Genomic DNA, 24,773 nt, shown 5'->3' with positions numbered 1-24,773 from the left:
TCAATTTTATTGAGAAGTATTACACAAAACGGGAATAATTCTCTCAACATTGTAAGACAATGGAAAAGAGTATTGAATGGAAACAATCGTTTCTCAATTTTTTAAAAAATCTAATATTAATAATACACGAAGTGCGATAATAGATAACACGAACTTCTACGGCACCTGCGGTTGATGAATATCTCTTCTTAATGTCGGCCTATGCATGGATCAATTATTGTTTAGCCAGAAGATTGGATTACAGATGAAGCTAAATAGTTGAGGAGTAGATAATAAGAATGGCAATGTTAGAGATATAAATCGTGGGTTTTACACAGTTATTCACATCGGTTTCGAATTTTGAATCCAACTTCAGCAATTGATTCATCAAGTTCATAGAAAACTTTAAATTCATAAAGGTTACATCATAGACTATATCTATTACTAGAAAAGTACCTGAACAGAGAAGACAGTTTAATGCAGGGTAAAGTTCACGATTAGTGAAAAATTTTAATGTTAAAGGCGTAATAAAACAATCAAAGTTATATCGGATTAATTAGGAGTAGAGTAGATAATGTCTGTTTTGCAGATGAAGTAAAGAATGTTTTTTCCTGCCTCCAGTACAAGGTCTGAGTACTAAGTACTACCTTGTGTAAGTAGAAGTAGGATTGCTAGAATTTAAGATTTCATTAAGTAACATAAAGATAATGTTTAAATATATATATATTTCTTTTTCTTTAAAATCCATGAAGTATTTATTTTACGATTCTTGAAAAGAACTTTAATAATTAAGAGAAAAGTGTGATAACAATTAACTTTTAGTTGGAGTTCTCTAGAAGGTGGATAGAATTACATCCAATCAACGTTTATGTACAATGGCTGTGAAAATCGCAATGCGGTTTATTCTGCTGTTTAACCAACTTGAAGAGTTGGTTGTGTGAGTTAGTCTTTTGTACTATCAGTGAACTGGTAAAGACTTTTCCTTATTGTTAACAGTTGCTATTTCTTTTAATTTTTATAACAGATAATTAGATCTGTTAATTAATTTTATAAAGTAACGGAAATGTGACCTTTTTTATTGTAGTAATTATTAATTTAAACGGCAATAAGTAATTATGTTTGAACAAAGTAACGGTTGACTATTGGTAAAAGGCGTTTCCATATTTTAGACAGTAATGTACAATGTTACAAAGAATAAACACCTATACGTTTTCAATTTTGTTTTACAAAGTTTATTTTATCAAGAAACAATCCGTATTTTACCTTAACCGAGCTCAGTTTTCCTTGCCAAACTTTTTACTGCCCCAGCTCCCTTCTCTGTAATTTACAGGCCATTACTTCTTTTAATTTACAATTTAACAATGCAAATTATACAAGTTAGCTAGCTCTACAGAAGAGAATACATTGAATCCAGAACAATATGAAGACAGATATAGAGATTTGAAATTTGAAGGAGTTCACATACTTCACACCATCTAAATTTAAATTATTCTAAATTTAATCATCTAAATTAAATCTAAATTTAACCATCTATATCTCGTTAACTGTTATCACTAAAACAATGCAATTTATACAAATTATAGAGCTAACTTTTCTCTACAATTTGGTGAAGAATTCAATGAAATCTGAACTACACGAAGAGAGTTATAAAGGTTTAAAATTTGAAGGAGTTGACAAACCACCAAAATTTAACCCTATATATATCTCATTACCTATTATCACTAAAACATTGCTATTTATATCAATTATAGAGCAAACTTTTCTCTACAATTTGGTAAAGAATACATTAAAAATCGGAACAATATGAAGAGAGATATAGAAGTGTGAAATTCGAAAGAGTTTACAAACCACAAAAATTTAACGTTCTATATCTATTTATCTAATATAATTAGAAATTGTAATTTACTCCAGTTACAGAGCTAACTTTTCTCTGCAATGGGGTAAGGAATTCATTAATGTCTGAACAATACGAAGAGAGTTGTAGGGGATTTTAAGTTGAACGACTTTTATAACCACCAATATTTAACCATTTATATCTATTAACTATTATCACTAAAACATTGCAACTTAAAGCAGTTATAGAGTTCAATTTTCTCCACAATTCGGTAAAGAATTCATTGTATTCAGAAGAATATAATGGTGTAAATTTGTGCACCATTTGTAAAACCTCCAAAATTTAACCTTCTATATCTCATTAACTATTGTCACGAAAACATTGCAATCTAACCAGTTATTGAGCTATCTTTTCTCTTCAATTTGGTAAATAATTTATTGAATTCTTAACAATAAGAAGTGTGATACAACGGTTTAAAATTTGAAGGAGATTAAAAAATTTAACCTTCTATGGGTGCGTTCCACTAAGCGACCACAACGATCAAAACATACCTTCAGGCGTTCCACTTGGCGACCGCGGTCGTTGTGGTCGTGGCGAAAACGTCACTAATGACGTCACTATTTTCGTTCACGCGAAGCCCACAACCCCCCACCTTAAGGGTCGAAGTGGGCGTTCAGAAATATGGCGCAATTTTTAAAACAAAATATAGCGACCGAAAAAATTATCTCATGTAAATGAAAGTACTATTTCATGTAAATAATAGAATGTGTTTCTCGAAAGTCTACAAAAAATAAATAAATAAATAATTACTTATCCCTTTACATACTAAATCACTGAATAACACAAAATCATTTACCTGAGATAACTTTTAAATCCTTCATCTGAATAAAGATCAATTACACTGATAGCTAATAATACGTGGCCTAAGTTTTCGCTTTTTATCATTGCGATTTTGTAAAATTGCATTCCACTCTTCGTCGGAACTAGATAAAGAACTTTCTAAAGCATTATTAATAAATATCCAACTGTTGCCACAAAAGACATTTTAATTTTATTTAAACGTAAATTTTATAAATACTCCACTAAAATGTAATATAAAAAATTGAATTACATATATTCTTTTAATATAAGTCAACTTTACCAATAACTAATAAAGTTTATTATAACTGCTTATAAACGGGGTTAAAATTAAAAAAAAAAAACCTCTTCAAGCTTCTAACTTATTTTCGAGGCCGTCATATGTAATGTTTACATGAACGGTTAAAACGCCCACAGTCCATTCCACTTGGGTTTTCGATCGCAACGCTCGCAAGCAAGTGGAACGGGCAAAATCGCGGTCGTGAGCGTGGTAGTTGTGGTCGCTTAGTGGAACGCAACCTATATCTCGTATCAGGGTGATGTCAAAATTGCAGCTTACGTAGAGCATAATCATGCAATATAAGCAGACACAAATGGGCTATCGATGTGGTAAGAAGGCTTAATGATATAATGAATAAGGATTCTTAGTTAATCAACTTTTTGGAATTGATAATTGTTTTATGTAGAAGTGTCTTGTAGTTAAAATTGACTCTTAATCGTTCGAGGAAGCCGCAGGACAATCGGGTTCTTTTTAAGGCTCAGACCTTACAGTTTATATTCTCGCATACTGAAGTGCTTCTTAAACAATGTTGCGTACTGTTAGATCAACTATCCATGTCTCCGAATCCACTGCTTAGATATCGGAAATGTGCCCTTTTGCAAAATACTTTCCTCTTCATCTGATAAGAAAGTTGGGAATAAAAAGGTACCTCCAATTTAAAGGCCATGTTTCATTCTAATGGACGATTGTTGTTAAGGACAAAAGAAAATTCAGTTCTATCCAGTTCAGTGAATGTTCAGCTCATCAAGTTTGTTACAGTCCAGCGATTATCGATAGCATTAGATTGTTGATTCATACCAATGAAAACATTTTTTTTTTTACTTAATAAAACATCTACGAGGGTCGTTTGAAAAGTCCGTGCAAAGTCAGAGAGATAGCACCACTGGCGCGTATCGAGGTTATGTTTAGTTAGTAGCATCTCTTGGAAGAACACACACCAAGTTTCAGCCAGATCGGTCTATTTCTTTGTGTTTGGCATTCGTTTGAATCGAGAAAGTCGAGTGATTTTCAAAAAATGGACGAAAAAGAATTTCGTGTGTTGATTAAACACTACTTTATGAAAGGCAAAACGCCTCAGGAGACTAAAGAGAAGCTTTATTGTGACTCTGCACCTTCGATTAGAACAGTTTATAAGTGGTTTCAAAATTTTCGGAGTGGCCATATGGGCACAAGTGACGCTGAACGTTCTGGACGCCCTGTTGAGGTTACCACTCCAGAAATCATTGATAAAATCCATGATATGGTGATGGATTACAGAAGAGTGAAGGTGCGTGAGATTGCTAGTGCTGTGGGCATCTCGAATGAACGGGTACATAATATTTTGCATCAACATTTGGACATGACAAAGCTATCCGCAAGATGGATGCCGCGATTGCTCACGCTTGACCAAAAGCGAAATCGTGTGAAGTGTTGCAAGGACGGTTTGCAGCTGTTCCAGAAGAATCCGCAGGACTTTAAGCGTCGTTTCGTCACTGTGGATGAAACATGGATACATCACTACACTCCTGAGACCAAAGAACAATCTAAACAATGGATTACCAAGGTGGAATCTGAGCCAAAAAAGGCGAAGACCGTTCCTTCGGCCGGAAAGATTATGGCGACTGTCTTTTGGGATTCGCAAGGAATAATCCTCATCGACTATCTGGAAAAGAGTAAAGCTATTACAGGTGCATATTATTCATCGTTATTGGACCGTTTGAATACCGAGCTGCAAGAAAAACGCCCACGATTGGCCCACAAAAAAGTCCTTTTCCATCACGACAACGCACCAGCTCACACCTCAGCAGTTGTGGTCGCAAAATTAATGAAAATAGGGTTCCAATTCGTTTCACATCCCCCCCTATTCTCCAGACTTGGCTCCCGCGGACTACTATTTGTTCCCCAATATGAAGAAATGGCTGGCGGGAAAAAGATTTTATTCAAACGAGGAGGTGATTGCAGAAACGAATGGCTATTTTTCAGACTTGGACAAATCCTATTATTCGGAAGGGATCAACAAACTAGAGCAGCGTTGGACCAAGTGTATAAGCCTAAAAGGAGACTATGTTGAAAAATAAAAAAGGTTTACCCCAAAAAATTAAGTAGTTTTTATTTTTGCACGGACTTTTCAAACGACCCTCGTATTATCTTTAAATTAACCTTAAATCCAAAACATTTTGTTTAGGAAATTTTTATTTCGTCAAAAGTTTATGGTTTTTATTTTATTTATTTTTTATTTATTTCATACTGCTTTTGGGGCTTATCCCCTTAGCATGGTGTTTGACATTGATACATAAATACAATAAATTGATACAATGATACATAAATGGTAGATATAAATACGCAAAAAAATAAATTTAAATTCGTAAAAACAAAATTATATGAACATCCTAAGAGCTTTTCTTTTTCTTTCTGTCTTAAATCAGACCTTAACTTTCAATAGCTTTCTTAGCTTTTTAAGAAGTTACCACTCATTAAGTAAAAAGCTTCTTATTTGTAAAGATAATTTAACGTAATCACATATAGCATTGATTTGATTTACAGAGTTAATGGAAAATAGGTTTACATAGTTTTCTGGTTCAGGTAAAGCTGTTGCAATATAGTTATTTAATTTATGTGTTCGGAAAGACTGAAAGACCTGGCAGGAGAAAAGGAAGTGGAGCAAGGTGTCTGAAACGTTATTTTTACATAGAGTACATATATTGGAGCTATCATAGACATAAGTACAAGAGTTGAAATAGATTTTTGTTTTATTGAGGTTAGCTAATCTAAGCTGGGATAATAAGCGAATTTTTTTGATGGAAATAAGCCAAGATAGATGCAGTTCATTGCTGCCCAGACTACTTATGTGACGGTACAAAATATTATACTTACACCGGTCAATTACATAGGCGATATCTCTACTTAAACAGTCATTCCAAAGTTGTTTTTCTAAATTTTTAATTTGAGATTTAAGAATAACGAGATCTCCCTGCATGAAATCTAAGGCCCCTATGGAACTTAAAATTGATTTAAACGGGGTCACCCAGTTGTATTGAATTTTATTAAACGGAAGAGTTTCCCTAGTGAGAAGAGCGTCAAAGCAGATACGAGGCAATCGTGTTGGGGGCATCCCAAGTATATTTACTGCAAGGGTAACCATACTTTTAAATATTCTAACTTTTAAAGGGACAAGTCCATATTCCAGACGCACAATACTATTTGGCGTTTTACTGACATTATAAATTTGTTTAATAAACTTCAGCTGTACTTTCTCAATTTCATCAAAGTAGTTAAATGCCCATAATTCTCCGGCATATAACAAAATAGACCTAATTAAAGCGTGCAATAATTTATCTCTAACTTTTGTGTCTGGGGTACGGGATTTTATCAAAAGTTTGTGTACACGGGTTACCTTTTGCGGTGAAATACTTACAAGCTTGAAAAAACTTACCCGTTGCACTTAATGGCAATCCCAAGTAATTCACTGAATTTACTATCTCTATCGGTTCACCAGCGAGAAACACTCCCCGAAACTTCTTCGGTCGGGTACTTTTAGAGAAATAGACAATTTTAGTTTTAGAAGAATTAACATAAAGGGAATTTTCATTACAATATTTTTCTAGAATTGAGAATTGAGAGAGAGAGAATTGAGAGAAGACAGAAGGAGCAAGCGATTATTTTTATTAATTGGGAAAAAAGAGGCATCATGAGATTCAAAAAACTGAACAAAATCACGAATGAATAAATTGAATAATAACGGTGATAGTGGTTCTCCCTGAAGGACACCAGAAGTTACATCAAAATCAGCCGTACTTCCAAGATTGGTGGCTACGCAAAGTTTACCATTATCGTATAAACTCTTAATAATTTTAGTTGTATTTGAACCAATTCCCAATTTTATTAATTTAAGCCATAAGGTTTTATGAGATATTAAGTCAAAAGCCTTCCAGAAATCTACAAATATTGCAAAAAACGGTTTATTATTTATTAGTCTGAGAACAAACAAATTGTCGATGCAACCTCTTTTTGGTCGGAAACCATTCTGTTCCTCGCCTAATATTGAATTGTATTCAATCCAGGTATTCAATCTGTTTTGCAAAATTGAGGTAAACAACTTTGGAAGACTGTTCAATAATGCTATCCCCCTATAATTGCGAGGATCAGAGGCGTCGCCCTTCTTGTACAACATTTTCAAATCAATTTGAGCCCAACTCTCTGGTATTTTCTGAGTTCTTATTATCAAATTGAACATATTTAGAACATAATGTTGCCAAGCAGGAGGGAGATTGCTATAAAATTTGTAAGGAATCAAGTCCCTGCCTCCCGGCTTTGTTAGCCTTACAGCGGGACAGAACCCGTTGAAGTTCACCCAAAGTTATTTCCTGCTCTAGTTCACTGTTACTGCAACATAACTCTAAGTTCCCCGTGATTTCTCTTGGCCGATAAAAATCAGAATAAAATTCATGCCATTTTTCAAGTTGTAGGACCGGAGTTGGTGCTAAACATTTAATAATTGACCAAAACTCTTTTGAGTTTCGCGCTGCCGTCAGACTACCTATATATGACTTCTTGAACTGCCTTTTCTTATTTTTAATTAAATTTCTGTACACATTTCTTTGGACAAGGAATAACTCTAGAGCACTCCTGTTAGTTTTATTTTTGCGCCATGCCCTATAATAATAATTGAAAGCGCGTTTAGCTTCATAGCATTCACCGTCAAACCATTTATTTTCTTTATAATTAACATTTATAGTTTTATTAGTTTTTTGAAATCTAATCATTTTTAAAGACAAGACAGTTTCCACAATAGCAGAGTTCAGGTACTGATATAGTTCTTCACAGTTATTACTATTAAAATACAAATGAGTGGAGCTTACAATTGTATTAGTGAATTCCTCTTTTAAATTGTCATTCCAAATGAATTTTGTTTGATACACCAATGGTGTACATCTTGTTTGAGGACTTAGTTTGTGAAGTACATTTAATTTCAGTGAACATGCGAAATGATCGCTTAAAAGGTTTAAATTTTTTACTTCAAAGCTTGAGATAATATTAACTAAATTAAGATTGCACCATATCAAGTCGATGATACTTGAACCCTGTTTAGAGAGGAATGTGAATTGTGCAGGAAAATCTGTCGGCAGACGCCCATTCAGGACAAACATTCCATTTTCCTCCATTAACTCCACCAACAATTTTCCTCGATTATTCACAGTTGAGTCCAAGGAATCACGGGTTGGCAACAGAGGTACGTTTTGAAAAATATCAGCATCTAGGTTATTTAATGTCCCAATTCTGGAGTTGTAATCACCCCCCAATATAATTGGCAGTTCAGAAAATCTGACTATTAAGTCTTCAATAATTTCCGACAGAGTAGAGTGATAACAGTCAAACTGATTAGAAGGCCTCCAATAAATCAACCCTAATATAATGCTACAATCTGGAGTTTTAATACTAAGAACAATAATAGTGTTATCTTTATATATTAGGCTCGTAACATAACTGCAATGTTTATTAATCAGAATCATTAGTCCGCCACTAGGGGCGCCCTAATGCCTTTTCTTTCACTGCCTCTGAGAGATAGCATTCAAAATTTTCCAGAAAACTGGGTAATTTGAATTTACTAGATATGAGCCAAGTTTCAGTTAAACAGAGGATATCTATTTGAGAAATACAAGCTTGTGAATTTTTATCTAAATCAAATAATGAAGAAAAACCGCGAACATTCTGAAAAACGGCATTTAATTTTTTATAATTGGAGCCAATATCTAAATTGTGGACACTATTGTTAGTATTAATTTCACAATAAGAAAGATTTTGATTAAGTATAGAGCTACTTCTCTGCTATTTTGTGGGGGCGAAAAAATTCGCCAATTTTTGAAGTTCTTGGAATCTTCTGAGTCCTCTTCCTCTTACTTTGTGTACTGCTTTCGGAGATTCATCTAACTCTGCTTCATCCCCTAATAATCCTCGTACGTCTGTTTTAGGCTTGGTAATATTACTTAAATCCTCTTTACTTGTTATCAGCAATGGGCGAGATGATTCAGATATTTTAACAAATATTTTGCCATTCCTTACCCAAACAAATTTTAGCAGCTTGCTCTTCTTCATGTTTCGAACCTCTCTGAAAATAGCTGCCATTTCCGGTATTAAATATTCCGATATGTAGATTTGTGTGTTCGGTAAAGTTTCTTCAATCATTTGAGAAGTTAACCTTACTTTATTCTCTCTTAGAATCTTTAGAAAAGACATTTTATCTTTATTTCTAAGGAATTTCACTATAATTAAAGGGGTGTACACACTATTCTTAGAACTCAGTCTGTAACAATCTTTTATGAACACTACATTTACGCTAAACTTAATATATTTACAAACTTTCTCAAAAATAGTACAGTAAAAAGATCTTCATTTTCACTAACAGGAAAATTTGAAATTTTTATTAAATTTTGTTTGGTTGCCTGCTTTAGGGCCAAAATTTCATTTTTATCATTAATCATTTCTTGCCTCAAATTAAATATTTCATTTTTTAGTTCTCTACAATTTTTCTTAAAGTACTTTTCCTGAGACGAAATAGAAAGAGAAATACGTTTGTTATCTTCTCTTAGTGCTTCCAAATCTTTTCTCATTGTTTTAATTTCAGCAGTAATATTTTGCATCGTATCAAACATGCTAGTTAGAAGATTATCATTGTAATCCCCACTACTTATTTTAGGCACACTGGAGCTACTCCCACCTGACTCTATGTTTTCGTTTGTATTCGGCATCTTGATAAATATACAAACAGACAAAAGTTCAACAATCTGATTAATTTGAAATAAAGCACTCTTTCTCTATATTCTAAGTTATTTTACACTAAAATAATTAGAAAATTACTCGGTAAATTGTTCTGAAAATTCACAAAACTATTACCCACACAATAATCTCAATTTCTGCTAATTTTCACAAATGTCACTCACCATAAACCATAGAAAATACAAGAAAATTACAGAGACGAAGTGTACACCTGCACAGTCACTGACAAACTCAAAACTGTTTATGTTATGTACGTAAAAGTATCATGGAATTTCTGTCTCTTAGTAAGTTTATTGATTTGATGGAAATTTGTAACTACACAGAGTAGAAACGCTAGTATAGAATACTAATTAAATTTAATTGGTTTATATTGTTTGTTAAAGGTTATTGGCATGTCAAGAATTTATCAATCCAATGGAGGCCCAGCTATTTACCAAGAATTTGATAATAGCAGCTGCAGATTTAAACCGGCTAAAGAGTGAAGTTTACTGAATTTACACAAAAATTTATTGAAGTTAATACCTTTGACAGTATATTCAGTCAATAGAAGGTTACAAGTTATGCTTTTGTCGTTTTTTTTTCTTTATTTTCATTTTGTTATTTCATTTTTTGGTCTGTCACTTGAGCTGTAAAAGGAGATCCACGAATTACGCTCATTTCCATAAAAACTTTCAAATGTTTTCAAATTTTAATGCGATATTTTTCTTAAATTATTATTTAGTGTATGTAATTATTGAAAGTTTTATAAATTTTGTTCACCGTTAAAAAAATCGTATAGCCACTGCAAGTGTTCATTGATGAAATTTATCTTTGATAAAGTTAGATAAATGCTAGCAATCTGTGATATCGTCATGTTTTCCTACCATTAATTTAGAAACTGACTGGATTCTCTTCGATATAACTTTGCTTTTTTTAAAATGAAGAAGTTTTGTCGAAAAACCAGAAATAACACTTATTTTTTATTTTTTTTTTTTTTAATTCAGTTTAACACTTGATGCTGTACATCAATTTCATTGAATTTGTTAAGAAGGTCTATTAAATATATTAAATCTTTTTTTGGAGTTACTCATATTGTCATAATGCTAATTTTTCTGTTGTTAGCCCGAATTTTTGAATTCCAATTTTTGTGATAGCTCTTTATTTTAGAATATTATTCAGTTCACAGTAACAGAATGTTAGAGAATTAAGAACACGGGAATGGAACTGTAGAGGTATGCCTAAACACTACCACAACTCGAACTTTCCCAGAAATCAGTTTTCACAAAAAAAGTTTCAAGCAAAAGCTGATTATGAAGTTTAAAAAGAAAAAGCTGATAAGAAAATTGCGGGAAAATTAGAAAAACGCCTTTAATAAATTGACTAAAAATAGCCAACTTGGAACAAAAATTGCCGTTATATTGTATGAATATTACCACCAAAACACTCAATTCAGCGAATTTGGTTAGTTGACGACTCCACTATCTTACCTGATAACACCGTGATCCTTCCATTAAATTCAGTTAATTAATATAATATATCTCAAAGTAATGTGTCATTTAGAATATCTGTTTGTCCATTCATGTTTAATGTTAGGCAATTAATTTTCATTTATCCTAAAGAAGATTTATGACCCTGATTTCACTGAATTGATTTGAAGTTAAGTTTGGTTAAATTTGCTGACATTTTACGGAAAATTATTTAATGGTTATTTAGCTGCAGTATAATCGCTGTCAGCTGTCTGTAAAATCAGTAAAAAACGTCTGATTTGAGTCCCACATTTGTTGAAAATTACAACATTCTAATCGATAATTCTGAATGATAGTTGTTTTTAACTGAGTTTGGTGATAACTGAATGTTCGGTGACTGTTAACTTGCAAAGAAAGCAAAGAAATATCTCCTTCTGCTACCAGATTGTGGACTGTGTTCTCTCGTTACTGACCAGACTGTCCATCGTCGGATAGTTAGCTGTAGTAAGCACCTAGGAAGAGAAAATCTAAGTGCCAGCAGCTGATTCGAACCTAAGATCATAGCGCAAGAATCTAATACAATAATCACCTAACTAATATCTTCTGTGAAGAACAAAATTTAGATCTAATTTTACCAATTATTTTTATTTAAATGGCTTTCAAATTCATCTTTATCTACTCAGAAAGTTGTTGAAAATAAATAGAAAAGTTAGATTGAAATAACTGTTCATTATTTTTGGTGACTGATTGATATAAAAATTATATAAGGTAAGTGGGGGGAAGATGCCACACTTAATACTTATTTCCGTTCTGAGGAAACTGGGTTATCGAAAAACAACACCAAATGTATCAACGTCCGGGTTGTTTTTTATTTTTTAATTACATATACGAGGGTCGTTTGAAAAGTCCGTGCAAAAATAAAAACTACTTAATTTTTTGGGGTAAACCTTTTTATTTTTCAACATAGTCTCCTTTTAGGCTTATACACTTCGTCCAACGCTGCTCTAGTTTGTTGATCCCTTCCGAATAATAGGATTTGTCCAAGTCTGAAAAATAGCCATTCGTTTCTGCAATCACCTCCTCGTTTTAATAAAATCTTTTTCCCGCCAGCCATTTCTTCATATTGGGGAACAAATAGTAGTCCGAGGGAGCCAAGTCTGGAGAATAGAGGGGATGTGAAACAAGTTGGAACCCTATTTCCATTAATTTTGCGACCACAACTGCTAAGGTATGAGCTGGTGCGTTGTCGTGATGGAAAAAGACTTTTTTGTGGGCCAATCGTGGGCGTTTTTCTTGCAGCTCGGTTTTCAAACGGTCCAATAACGATTAATAATATGCACCAGTAATAGTTTTACCCTTTTCCAGATAGTCGATGAGGATCATTCCTTGCGAATCCCAAAAGACAGTCGCCATAATCTTTCCGGCCGAAGGAACGGTCTTCGCCTTTTTTGGCGCAGATTCCCCCTTGGTAACCCATTGTTCTTTAGATTGTTCTTTGGTCTCAAGAGTGTAGTGATGTATCCATGTTTCATCCACAGTGACGAAACGACGCTTAAAGTCCTGCGGATTTTTTTGGAACAGCTGCAAACCGTCCTTGCAACACTTCACACGATTTCGTTTTTGGTCAAGCGTGAGCAATCGCGGCACCCATCTTGCAGATAGCTTTGTCTTGTCTAAATGTTGATGCAAAATATTATGTACCCGTTCATTCGAGATGCCCACAGCACTAGCAATCTCACGCACCTTCACTCTTCTGTCATCCATCACCATATCATGGATTTTATCAATGATTTCTGGAGTAGTGACCTCAACAGGGCGTCCAGAATGTTCAGCGTCACTTGTGCCCATATGGCCACTCCGAAAATTTTGAAACCACTTATAAACTGTTCTAATCGAAGGTGCAGAGTCACCATAATGTTTATCAAGCTTCTCTTTAGTCTCCTGAGGCGTTTTGCCTTTCATAAAGTAGTGTTTAATCAACACACGAAATTCTTTTTCGTCCATTTTTTGAAAATCACTCGACTTCCTCGATTCAAACGAATGCCAAACACAAAGAAATAGACCGATCTGGCTGAAACTTGGTGTGTGTTTTTCCAAGAGATGCTACTAACTAAACATAACCTCGATACGCGCCAGTAGTGCTATCTCTCTGACTTTGCACGGACTTTTCAAACGACCCTCGTATATATTAGTATATTTAATTAAATGCAAAACCGATAAAAATGCATTTGAATGAAATTTGGCAAAACTGGCATCTTCCCACATCATGTGGGTAAGATGCCAGTTCATGCGGGGGAAGATGCAACAATATCTTAAGATATAAATTGGGAAAGAAAAAATTACAAATTTAATATTAGGTAAACTGCAAAATATTCATATTAAACTCTGAGGGGAAGAAACACCGAACAAAAGACATTTTTTGTTTCATTTTTTTGCAATGCAAATTGCCATCATGTAGCCATTTCTTGCAAGTTATGCATTGAAGCCAATCGCATTTTGGGCTCTTCCTATCATAAAAATATCCTTTATACTCAATACAAAAATCATCGTCCCCCTCTTCAATGTCACTCTCACCACTGGTCATTACCAAATTATCGGGAGCGGAGGATGCTGAAGATGAACTTTCCTTCCTTTTCTTTTTCTGCTGTACTTTTCCCCTTTTTTTTTTGTCGGCAGAGTAGCCTTTTTTCTCAATGCCTCCCGTTTCTCCACCGTCGTAAGGACTTCAGCAGTTTGTTTCTTTCTTCGAGTTTGCTTGGGTTTCTGAAATCTGGGGGTAGGACTAATTTCTTCAAAAGAAGTGTTGGCACCGCTGCTGCTTGTTGAAGCAATTGCCATGATGGCACCGCTGCTGCTTCTTGAAGCAATTGCCAGAGGTGCGTTGACTTCTTGGTTATCATTCAAATTCTCAAAATGTAATAATGAATGAGAATAAATATGAAATTGAAACAGTTCAATAGATGGCATCTTACCCCAAGCACTAGCGGAAGACGCCACATAGATTTATTTTTGTACTACGGCTTCAGCCATGTTGTTGCAAGCTAAAACGTACTCACCAAGCTGCACACGACACAAATATCACGGAATTATTACGTTTAATCTAGTCAATCCATCACCAAACCTTAAGTATCGACAACGAAATATTATAACATGGGTACTCACCAAGTTCAAAGAGTTGAATTTTCAGTTTAACGACGATTAAACTAGATATAAATAGAAATATTCACAAGCACGGTATTCACAGTTGATGCTACAAGCTGTAACGTAGGAATTGCTGTCATCCAGTTGTAGATATGCAAAATCTGAAGGTACTTGCGTCTTCCCCCCTACTTACCTTACATATCTAAGACAGAAAACCGTCTAAATTTCAAAAGTGACACCAACAATTTAAACAACATATACGTTAACTTACTACAAAACACTTGACAATTGGCACACTGACTTCCTCACAACGAAACACATATCTCACACAGACCGATCTCACTAAGTCCATGAACAGACAAGACTGAAGACACATCAACTCTCTAATGATGTAAAATATTACTTTGTAAATTAGGTAAATAATTTTGTAAATTACATTACATTATACATATTAATTTCAATATAATTATTGTTAACACGCTGTAAAATATGTTCCACAACCCTGAAGATGACCTAGTGCCTAGATCGAAAGCTCGGCATAATAAAAATATATCATGACTGAAACTGGCAGTTATTTTTTCATCCAAATTGAAATATTTAATTTACAAAAAAAGAAAAAAGAAATCGCAGGAATTCAAATAGACAAAAATTTGTTATACCTTCATAAGGTAGGCGTGGCATGATAATATATATGGCGAAAATTGTATTTATAGGTATTAGGTGTGAGGAATATCAGCCATTGTTCGGCACAATCCTAACGATGTAGGAACGAAGTGATAGGTAGGAAAGGGTAGCTTCGGAACAAATTGTTCGTTCATACAATTTACCTCTAGATAGGAAATACAATTCGATTCAATTTATTTATCGATCTAAGGTATACATAAAATATAGTTTAAAATAAGAGTGTTAGTCTGCTAAAAAGCAGAAAATTGTTTTAAATTTTTTTGTTTTCTTTTTTGTCTTGTTAAAAAAAAAACTTTATAATACTAACATTCTGCCTAAGGCCTTGTTGAACGCTTCGCTGAACTCCTTAAGATGGAACCAGGAACAGAACTCAATTTGTTTGGAGCGTAGAAACTGAAAAAAAGGATGTTACACCATTGTAACTCCTCACTGCTTGTACAAGGGTCGTTTGAAAAGTCCGTGCAAAGTCAGAGAGATAGAACTACTGGCGCGTATCGAGGTTATCTTTAGTTAGTAGCATCTCTTGGAAGAACACACACCAAGTTTCAGCCAGATCGGTCTATTTCTTTGTATTTGGCATTCGTTTGAATCGAGGAAGTCGAGTGATTTTCAAAAAATGGACGAAAAAGAATTTCGTGTGTTGATTAAACACTACTTTATGAAAGGCAAAACGCCTCAGGAGACTAAAGAGAAGCTTGATAAACATTATGGTGACTCTGCACCTTCGATTAGAACAGTTTATAAGTGGTTTCAAAATTTTCGGAGTGGCCATATGGGCACAAGTGACGCTGAACAATCTGGACGCCCTGTTGAGGTCACTACTCCAGAAATCATTGATAAAATCCATGATATGGTGATGGATGACAGAAGAGTGAAGGTGCGTGAGATTGCTAGTGCTGTGGGCATCTCGAATGAACGGGTACATAATATTTTGCATCAACATTTGGACATGACAAAGCTATCCTCAAGATGGGTGCCGCGATTGCTCACGCTTGACCAAAAACGAAATCGTGTGAAGTGTTGCAAGGACGGTTTGCAGCTGTTCCAAAAAAATCCGCAGGACTTTAAGCGTCGTTTCGTCACTGTGGATGAAACATGGATACATCACTACACTCTTGAGACCAAAGAACAATCTAAAGAACAATGGGTTACCAAGGGGGAATCTGCGCCAAAAAAGGCGAAGACCGTTCCTTCGGCCGGAAAGATTATGGCGACTGTCTTTTGGGATTCGCAAGGAATGATCCTCATCGACTATCTGGAAAAGGGTAAAACTATTACAGGTGCATATTATTCATCGTTATTGGACCGTTTGAAAATCGAGCTGCAAGAAAAACGCCCACGATTGGCCCACAAAAAAGTCTTTTTCCATCACGACAACGCACCAGCTCATACCTCAGCAGTTGTGGTCGCAAAATTAATGGAAATAGGGTTCCAACTCGTTTCACATCCCCCCTATTCTCCAGACTTGGCTCCCTCGGACTACTATTTGTTCCCCAATATGAAGAAATGGCTGGCGAGAAAAAGATTTTATTCAAACGAGGAGGTGATTGCAGAAACGAATGGCTATTTTTCAGACTTGGACAAATCCTATTATTCGGAAGGGATCAACAAACTAGAGCAGCGTTGGACGAAGTGTATAAGCCTAAAAGGAGACTATGTTGAAAAATAAAAAAGGTTTACCCCAAAAAATTAAGTAGTTTTTATTTTTGCACGGACTTTTCAAACGACCCTCGTAGGTTGGCTCAGCCTTGAAAGAATGCTGAATGTTGAAGGGTCGTTGAGGGCTGGTTTGGTGTAGTGGGTAAGAGTTAGAACTAGAAAGTAGAAGATTCTCAGTTCGAATCCCGTGTCTAGCTACTTTTTATTTGTTAGAAAAATATTATTATTAAACATCTGCCCTCCAGTACACGCCATCTAATTCGTTTGTTTGAACTTTATGTCCCTTCTAAAAAAAATTGGCGAGTACTTTACTTTGAAAGGTCATTTAATTCTTTTAAAAGTTTATATACGGCATTGAAGTATGGGGATCGACTAAACGTTCCAATTCTTTACGCATCCAGACTTTACAATCATAAATACAACGATAACTACTTAACGCTCCATTCTATATTTCTAACCTCACCATTCATACTGACTTCAAAATCCCTTTCATTATCGACCTTACAAAAACTCGATTCTTAAAATTTCATTCCTTTACAGCAGCTCATCCGAATCCTATAATTGAACACTTATCTTCTTCCACATTACCAGGTAATCCTCCAAAGAAGATTGAAGAGAAGATGGCCCCGCGACCTACTCTCCTCATAACAGTATAGTGCATCTGTTCACGTTAATGGAGTGTCGCCACTGGGTGCCTTCTCCTATCTTCATTCAAGACATTATATTACATCACACTTCCTTGTTGCAACAATCGTTGCAGTTGCATATTTCAATAAAAAGATTTTTAAAAAAAGTTTACAAGAAAGTATGCCGAAGTGATGTAAATTGATAATTTTCTGAGCAATTAATAGCTCTTTGCTATGTTTCTCTGGTTTTTCCATTGTTTTTTGAGGGGTTTTCTTAACTGGTTTCTGGTTTAACTGGTTTATCCTTATGAAGAGTACTGTAAGAAGCTCCAAAACCTCTACAAAAAGCATTTCATCAAAACTTGGTGAATCCCGACTTTCCAGGTTGATGATTTGGAAAAATGGTACAAATATAAGTGATTAACAAGTAGTACGTTATAAAACATAATCCATGAAGTAAAATGAGTGAAAAAAACGATAAATAGTTAAGGAAACAAATGAAGTAAAGTTTTTAAAAGATTTTAAAGGCTGAGGTTGAAGAAAGTAAATGTATGGTGGAGAATGAGCGAGCTATTAAAGGAAAGAATTTTACTAAAGCTAAACTGCTTTAGAGAGAGCAAGCTCAGAGAAATGCAAAAAGCAAAGAAACGAGAAGTACTAAAGTGGAAGTTAAATAATTGATGAAACGAGAAAACAGAAATACCAGAATTCTTGTCAGTGATGTACAAGATACACCTTGGCATTCACTGACTACTTAAATTAAAAGAATGGTGAGTACTAAGATCGACTGAGTATTTCTTTACAATTCTCATTATGGAGGACCATTAGTGAATGTCAGGCAACCAATTTGAACGAAATCTTGACACAGCCTTTATTGACTAAAAATAGCCATGTGACTAAGAGAAGACGGAATCGAATGATTATCTATACAGATTCTTTAAAAACCTAAACTGAGTGATGAAACTGAATTCGAGATTTCAGATAAAGATTTGCAATATTTCTTTTACGTTAAAAAAGGTTTTAGAAGCAAATTTACTGCACCAGTCTTCTGTGCTGCGAAGATCTTTGACTATATTCGAATTTTAGGAAGTTTTTGAGCTAAAAGTAAGCAACAAAGTAAGTGGTAAAGCTAGCGAATTTCTTTGATCCCTCATCAGATGTAGAGATTTTGACATCACTTATACGAGGGTCGTTTGAAAAGTCCGTGCAAAAATAAAAACTACTTAATTTTTTGGGGTAAACCTTTTTTATTTTTCAACATAGTCTCCTTTTAGGCTTATACACTTCGTCCAACGCTGCTCTAGTTTGTTGATCCCTTCCGAATAATAGGATTTGTCCAAGTCTGAAAAATAGCCATTCGTTTCTGCAATCACCTCCTCGTTTGAATAAAATCTTTTTCCCGCCAGCCATTTCTTCATATTGGGGAACAAATAGTAGTCCGAGGGAGCCAAGTCTGGAGAATAGGGGGGATGTGAAACGAGTTGGAACCCTATTTCCATTAATTTTGCGACCACAACTGCTGAGGTGTGAGCTGGTGCTTTGTCGTGATGGAAAAGGACTTTTTTGTGGGCCAATCGTGGGCGTTTTTCTTGCAGCTCGGTTTTCAAACGGTCCAATAACGATGAATAATATGCACCTGTAATAGTTTTACCCTTTTCCAGATAGTCGATGAGGATTATTCCTTGCGAATCCCAAAAGACAGTCGCCATAATCTTTCCGGCCGAAGGAACGGTCTTCGCCCATATGGCCACTCCGAAAATTTTGAAACCACTTATAAACTGTTCTAATCGAAGGTGCAGAGTCACCATAATGTTTAACAAGCTTCTCTTTAGTCTCCTGAGGCGTTTTGCTTTTCATAAAGTAGTGTTTAATCAACACACGAAATTTTTTTTCGTCCATTTTTTGAAAATCACTCGACTTCCTCGATTCAAACGAATGCCAAACACAAAGAAATAGACCGATCTGGCTGAAACTTGGTGTGTGTTCTTCCAAGAGATGCTACTAACTAAACATAACCTCGATACGCGCCAGTAGTGCTATCTCTCTGACTTTGCACGGATTTTTCAAACGACCCTCGTATTACCGTCTCGCGCTGCACTTGCTGTCCGCTCTATCCACTTATAAACCCGGACGCCGCTGAAACCACAATGTTTCACACTTCTCCACATTTCTTCGCTCACGACTTTTCTGATTTACACTTATATGGGAACTAATAAAACCACAATAAGAACAAGATATGATAATCAAAGTACTGCCTAGGACGCACTATGATTCATAAGATCAAATACATAAAGAACTTGAAAAATCAACTCTCAAAGAATTCGTTGAAAAGTCAGCCAATAGATAGCCTAAGAACCAAGGAAACTGAATAGTAAAACTAGCGAGGACAGCAAACATTTTTCCTAGAGCATTCGGTTAGGACTAGTCTTCCTAGAGCATTCCGTAAGGACTAGTTTTCCTAGAGCACTCAGTAAGGTCCAGTTTCCTAGAGCATTCCGTAACGTCTATTTTTCCTAGAGGATTGCGTAAGATCTAGTTTCCTAGAGCATTCAGTAACGTCTGTTTTTTCTAGAGCATTGTGTAAGATCTAGTTTCTTAGAGCATTCTGTAAGGACTAGTTTTCCTAGAGCATTCCGTAAGGACTAGTTTCCTAGAGCATTCAGTAACGTCTGTTTTTTCTAGAGCATTGTGTAAGATCTAGTTTCTTAGAGCATTCTGTAAGGTCCAGTTTTCCTAGAGCATTGCGTAAGGTCCAGTTTTCCTAGAGCATTCCGTAAGGACTAGTTTTCTTAGAGCATTGCGTAAGGACTAGTTTCCTAGAGCATTCCGAAAGGACCAGTTTTCTTAGAGCATTCTGTAAGGTCCAGTTTTCCTAGAGCATTGCGTAAGGTCCAGTTTTCATAGAGTATTCCGTAAGGACTAGTTTTCTTAGAGCATTGCGTAAGGTCCAGTTTTCCTAGAGCATTCCGAAAGGTCCAGTTTTCTTAGAGCATTCCGTAACGTCTATTTTTTCTAGAGCATTCTATAAGGTCCAGTTTTCCTAGAGCATTGCGTAAGGTCCAGTTTTCCTAGAGGATTCCCTAGAGCATTGCGAAAGGACTAGTTTTCCTAGAGCATCTAACATGTTATTTTTACCCTCAAAAAAAAATTCTCAATACAGACTTAACTTTCCACTCCTACTTCTAAACAAAACGGAAACAGTATGTGATTTATTCCGTTTATTTCCAACCACTTCCATGTGCTTCAAACAGATTTACATAAATTGCTTCCTAACCGGTAGGTGTCAAAAAGTTTTAAATAAAACACTTCTCGTAAGAAAGTATAAAAAATAAATAAAAAATAGCGTAAATAGCAGAAGTAAAACTTTACCAATTCCCGCAGCTGCCATCATAACTGTCTTGACTGCAAGATATGGTTCCCTGGGGATGGTTTCATGTTTTTTTAGTTTCTTGTTACTTTTTTCATATTATTTAATTAGCCTTTTTATTCGATTTTTTTAATGATCATTTGCTAATTCACTTGTTGTTTTGTACAAACTGGAAGACAGCAAGAAGTAATATGTGGCAGCCATTATATTGAATAAGTAAATATTATTTCTTTAACTAGAATCTATTCCTAATTTCCTGATATATCTATTATGTGGTCCTTTTGTATGTAATTGATTATGTGAAACGAATGGTACAGATTACTCGTAAAATTAATCGTAGACTTTGAACTCAATTTAGTGCATCCTACATCTACAAACTATTTCGCTAAGACACAGTTCTGTGCTACTCTTAATGTAAAGTGGGCTGCCTACAGAAAACTTTTTGTGTTAACATCACCTAAAAGGATGCCTCTAATCATATAATATATTATCTGTTTAAACGTTCCAACCTAATAAGATTTCTTTTTGTCGCATCGACAACTGTGGTCGATTCTATTCCACGAACAGAATCAGAGAATGACTCTATGATCAATTTGGAAATTTGTGATGATTATTTATTGTATTTGCATTTGTTTGTTGCATATAGGAGGAATAAACTTTTGTTTTAAAAAATAGTATGGTTCATATTGCAGACAAAATGCATTAAAATGAAGCTTTTAATTACCTTTTAAAATAGATCATTCATAAATTAGAACAACAAAATTGAATACATTTTTATCTCCGGCGGGGCTCCTGTCCACCTGTCCTCTTCAACAGCAATCCACTTTCTTGTACAGATCTGGTGCGCTACCTTGGGCTCTTTTTAGACAAACGACTCACGTGGAACCCACACACTAGACTTCAAAGACAAGCAATGACAAAAAACGTTCGAAACTGCTTTACAGACTACTTGGACGACGCTCCAAATTGCCCATAGAACTCAAACGCTTAATATACAGTACTATTCTCAAACCTATGTGGACTTACGGACTAGAGCTGTGGGGTTCAGCCAAACCTACAAACATACGGACTGTACAGGTATATCAATTAAAACTACTTCGACAGATAGCTGACGCTCCCTTCTACGTGACTAACCTCACTCTTCACAACGACCTCAACATTCCCTTCGTACACTAACTCGCCAAGACTAAATACCAAAAATTCCACTTGCTCCAAATCCTCTAGTACAGTCTCTCGCCTCCTCTGACATTCCAGTGAATCGCCAGTGGCCCCGCGACTTCCTCGCAGTCTGAAGGCCTAAAAATCATCATATTCTGTGGAGAGTGCTACCGCTGGGCAGTTTCTTTCCTCCTGCCTTTCACGCATTCATTTATCCTTCATTCTCCCTATTTACTTATTGCATATTACATTATACCAACTTTTTTATGGCCCATTCTACATCTATCAACCTACATCCCAGATATCTTAATTATCGACCTTTTGCAACTGCTGATACAAAATAATAACTTGACCGTGGATCACTGTCATAAAACTCTACGATTCTATAAACAAATCTCCTATCATGAGCCAAGCCTAGCGTTCGGCGCGTTTTTGTCCAATTTAGTTCATGTGGGTGCTAGACGTAACATGTTTTTCCAGACCAGATCTTGTATCTTAGCAAATATTTCTCAGTCTCCCAGCTCGAATGCACTTGAAATTCTAAGGTGTGTGCCTCATATATGCTTTTGAGCAACAATTTCGCGGATATTATTATTTTTGCCGAGATAGCAATTCATATTATCATTATTAACTTCTAAAAGAAGCACCTGAGGAGTTTGGCATCAATAAATCTATAATGCAATTCACGTGATGCGTGATTGCACTATGGTAGTTTTTATTGTACGTATATTACAATTGCAATTGTCTGTTTATTGTAAGTTTGCTTTACTTTGTTTTTGACTTTTTTTACTTTACTTTGTTGTGTATACTATCGAGTGACAATAATGGCGGAAAATGCTTTTGTCTTCTAGATTGATTTTTTTTTTTTCTGAATGTGTCTCTAGCAATCTCTAATTATAAATTAGAAAATTAAGACTTTTAAGTATCCAAATACTCGGGATACCCTTATGTACGAGTATATGCTATTATCAATATCGTATATTGTATACGCTATTATCAATTACAAGGCGCCACGATGGCCGACCGGTTAGAGGCGATGCTTGCAAAGCTAATATGCTTTGTGGTACTAGGTTCGATTCCCGGTCTTGGCCTTAGATTTTATTTAATGTTTAGTATGAGAACTTTATAGCTAGTCGCTAGTCGCCTCCGTCCACGACACCAGATAAGGTAGTTAGACGTAAAGCCCTCCTGAAAAAATAGGCGATTACTTTACTAATCAATTACAAATCTGGAGTATTCAAATTAACGTAACAAATGTTTTCTCTTTTATTTAATAACAAGTTGATTCTATTGCTTTAGTTCCAACATCTCTTTCATAAGCAATTCTTCCTGCACTTCAATATTGCTTAAACAATACAAAAAAGATAGAAATTATTTAAATAATATTTTCAAAGTAGACAAAAAAAGAAATTTAAATATAAACATAGTTGTGCATGCTCCATTTCTCTGTGAGTAAGGTAGAGTAATTAACTAAAACTTTAATTTCTTTGTTATGTAAAGAAGTGAGAGAAAAGATACTTGCTTTGTTTTATATGCAAATCCTGCTTTCCACAACCAAGCTTAAACTTTAAATTTCTCTTAAAAGTTATTCTAAACTCTTGCAGCTTAAAAATTACTGTAAAAGAATTAAACAAAAACAAAAAAATGCTACAAAAGAAATTATTTTAAAGTGAAATAGAAAAATGAAATTATATCTCTTTGTTGTATTTATAAAATGAAGACCCTGTTCTCCATCAATGAAGACTTGATCTAAATATAAGTAATTTAATTAAAGAATCCTTCATTCTCTTTCTTTATTAAACCTCCAGTGGCCTTACATTACAAACGGTTTCTTGCTCTTGCTTTTACAGTTTCAATCACTTCCACTTTGGCCATTTATTTGACTGCGGCTTCTATCCCCAAATTTCCGTCTATAAAAGTCATTCTCCAAGTACGAATGAGGATACTCTACTCCTTCTGAGAGTCACTTCTGATCATCATTAAGATGCATGTAATTTAACTCCTCCCAGTCGCAGTTTTTTGCTAACTTTTCAGCGGACACATTGGTAAATTTTCTTCATGATCCCTTCAATTCATTGTTTTTTTTCTTGACGGAACATTGCTTTCCCAGTTATTGTTAGTATTTCCTCACTCTGAACAATTGAATTTTACGTTTCGAGCTGCTATATTGTGAAGGTTTCTGAATAAGTTCACCACTGATTCCAGTTTTGTAAGTTTTCTGTATTTCTCTCGCTATAAAAATTGCGTTCTTCTATATCACGGTTCGCCTAGAACGATTTTAATTGAAAAGTTCTCCAACATGAAAAAATTTTCTTTCTCCTTATTATTTGGGTCAAAACTAACCAAAATCCACTGAAAACCAAATCGGTTTACGTAGCGGATTTTTTTTTTTAATTTTTCAGGTCAAAAAACGGGAAAAACTGCTTTTTTTTGCATTGTTAAGCCTAATAAATGGAAAAATAATACAGTTTTTTTGCAAAACCAATGCATGCATTTTGAAGCTGAGGGAATTTCCGACAGATTGATGTATTTTATAAGAGATAAAAATGAAATTTCGACATTCAAAATCAATAAAAAAGACATTTTTGAGCAAAATAAGGCAAAAACAAGGGGTTTCTCGTATTTCAAAGCTTAATTAACAAATAAATCATCGGTTTTTTTTTGCAGGGAATGGGACTTTTCAAAAAAGAGAAAAATTCCTGCAAAATACAATATTTAGACACCGGAAAAAGTGAAATTTTCCAATTCAAATTCATTTAATGAAACTTTTTGGATTAAAAGAGCCTAAATGATTTTTCTGTCGGAAATTCTCTCAGCTTCAAAATGCATGCATTGGTTTTGCAAAAAAACTGTATTATTTTTCCATTTATTAGGCTTAACAATGCAAAAAAAGCAGTTTTTCCCGTTTTTTGACCTGAAAAATTAAAAAAAAAAAATCCGCTACGTAAACCGATTTGGTTTTCAGTGGATTTTGGTTAGTTTTGACCCA

At 34.8% G+C, this 24,773-nt stretch overlaps 1 protein-coding gene and 1 long non-coding RNA gene across 3 annotated transcripts in view; both read left to right on the top strand.

Moving 5' to 3' along the window:
* The window catches only part of LOC141457322 (zwei Ig domain protein zig-8-like), a 721,433-nt gene that overhangs the window by 489,371 nt on the left and 207,289 nt on the right, over positions 1 to 24,773 (top strand). The gene's annotated exons all lie outside the window — the stretch shown is intronic.
* LOC141457035 (uncharacterized) lies at positions 9,422 to 10,769 on the top strand. The gene is made up of 2 exons (XR_012460173.1): positions 9,422 to 9,988; positions 10,088 to 10,769. It is a non-coding gene; the product is annotated as an uncharacterized lncRNA (long non-coding RNA).

Source organism: Rhodnius prolixus, unplaced genomic scaffold (assembly GCF_049639745.1).
Source record: "Rhodnius prolixus isolate KJV_2025 unplaced genomic scaffold, Rpr scaffold_10, whole genome shotgun sequence".
NCBI classification, from domain to species: domain Eukaryota; kingdom Metazoa; phylum Arthropoda; class Insecta; order Hemiptera; family Reduviidae; genus Rhodnius; species Rhodnius prolixus.
Note: the sequence above shows the minus strand (reverse complement) of the source record. Positions and strands in the feature narration are given on the sequence as shown.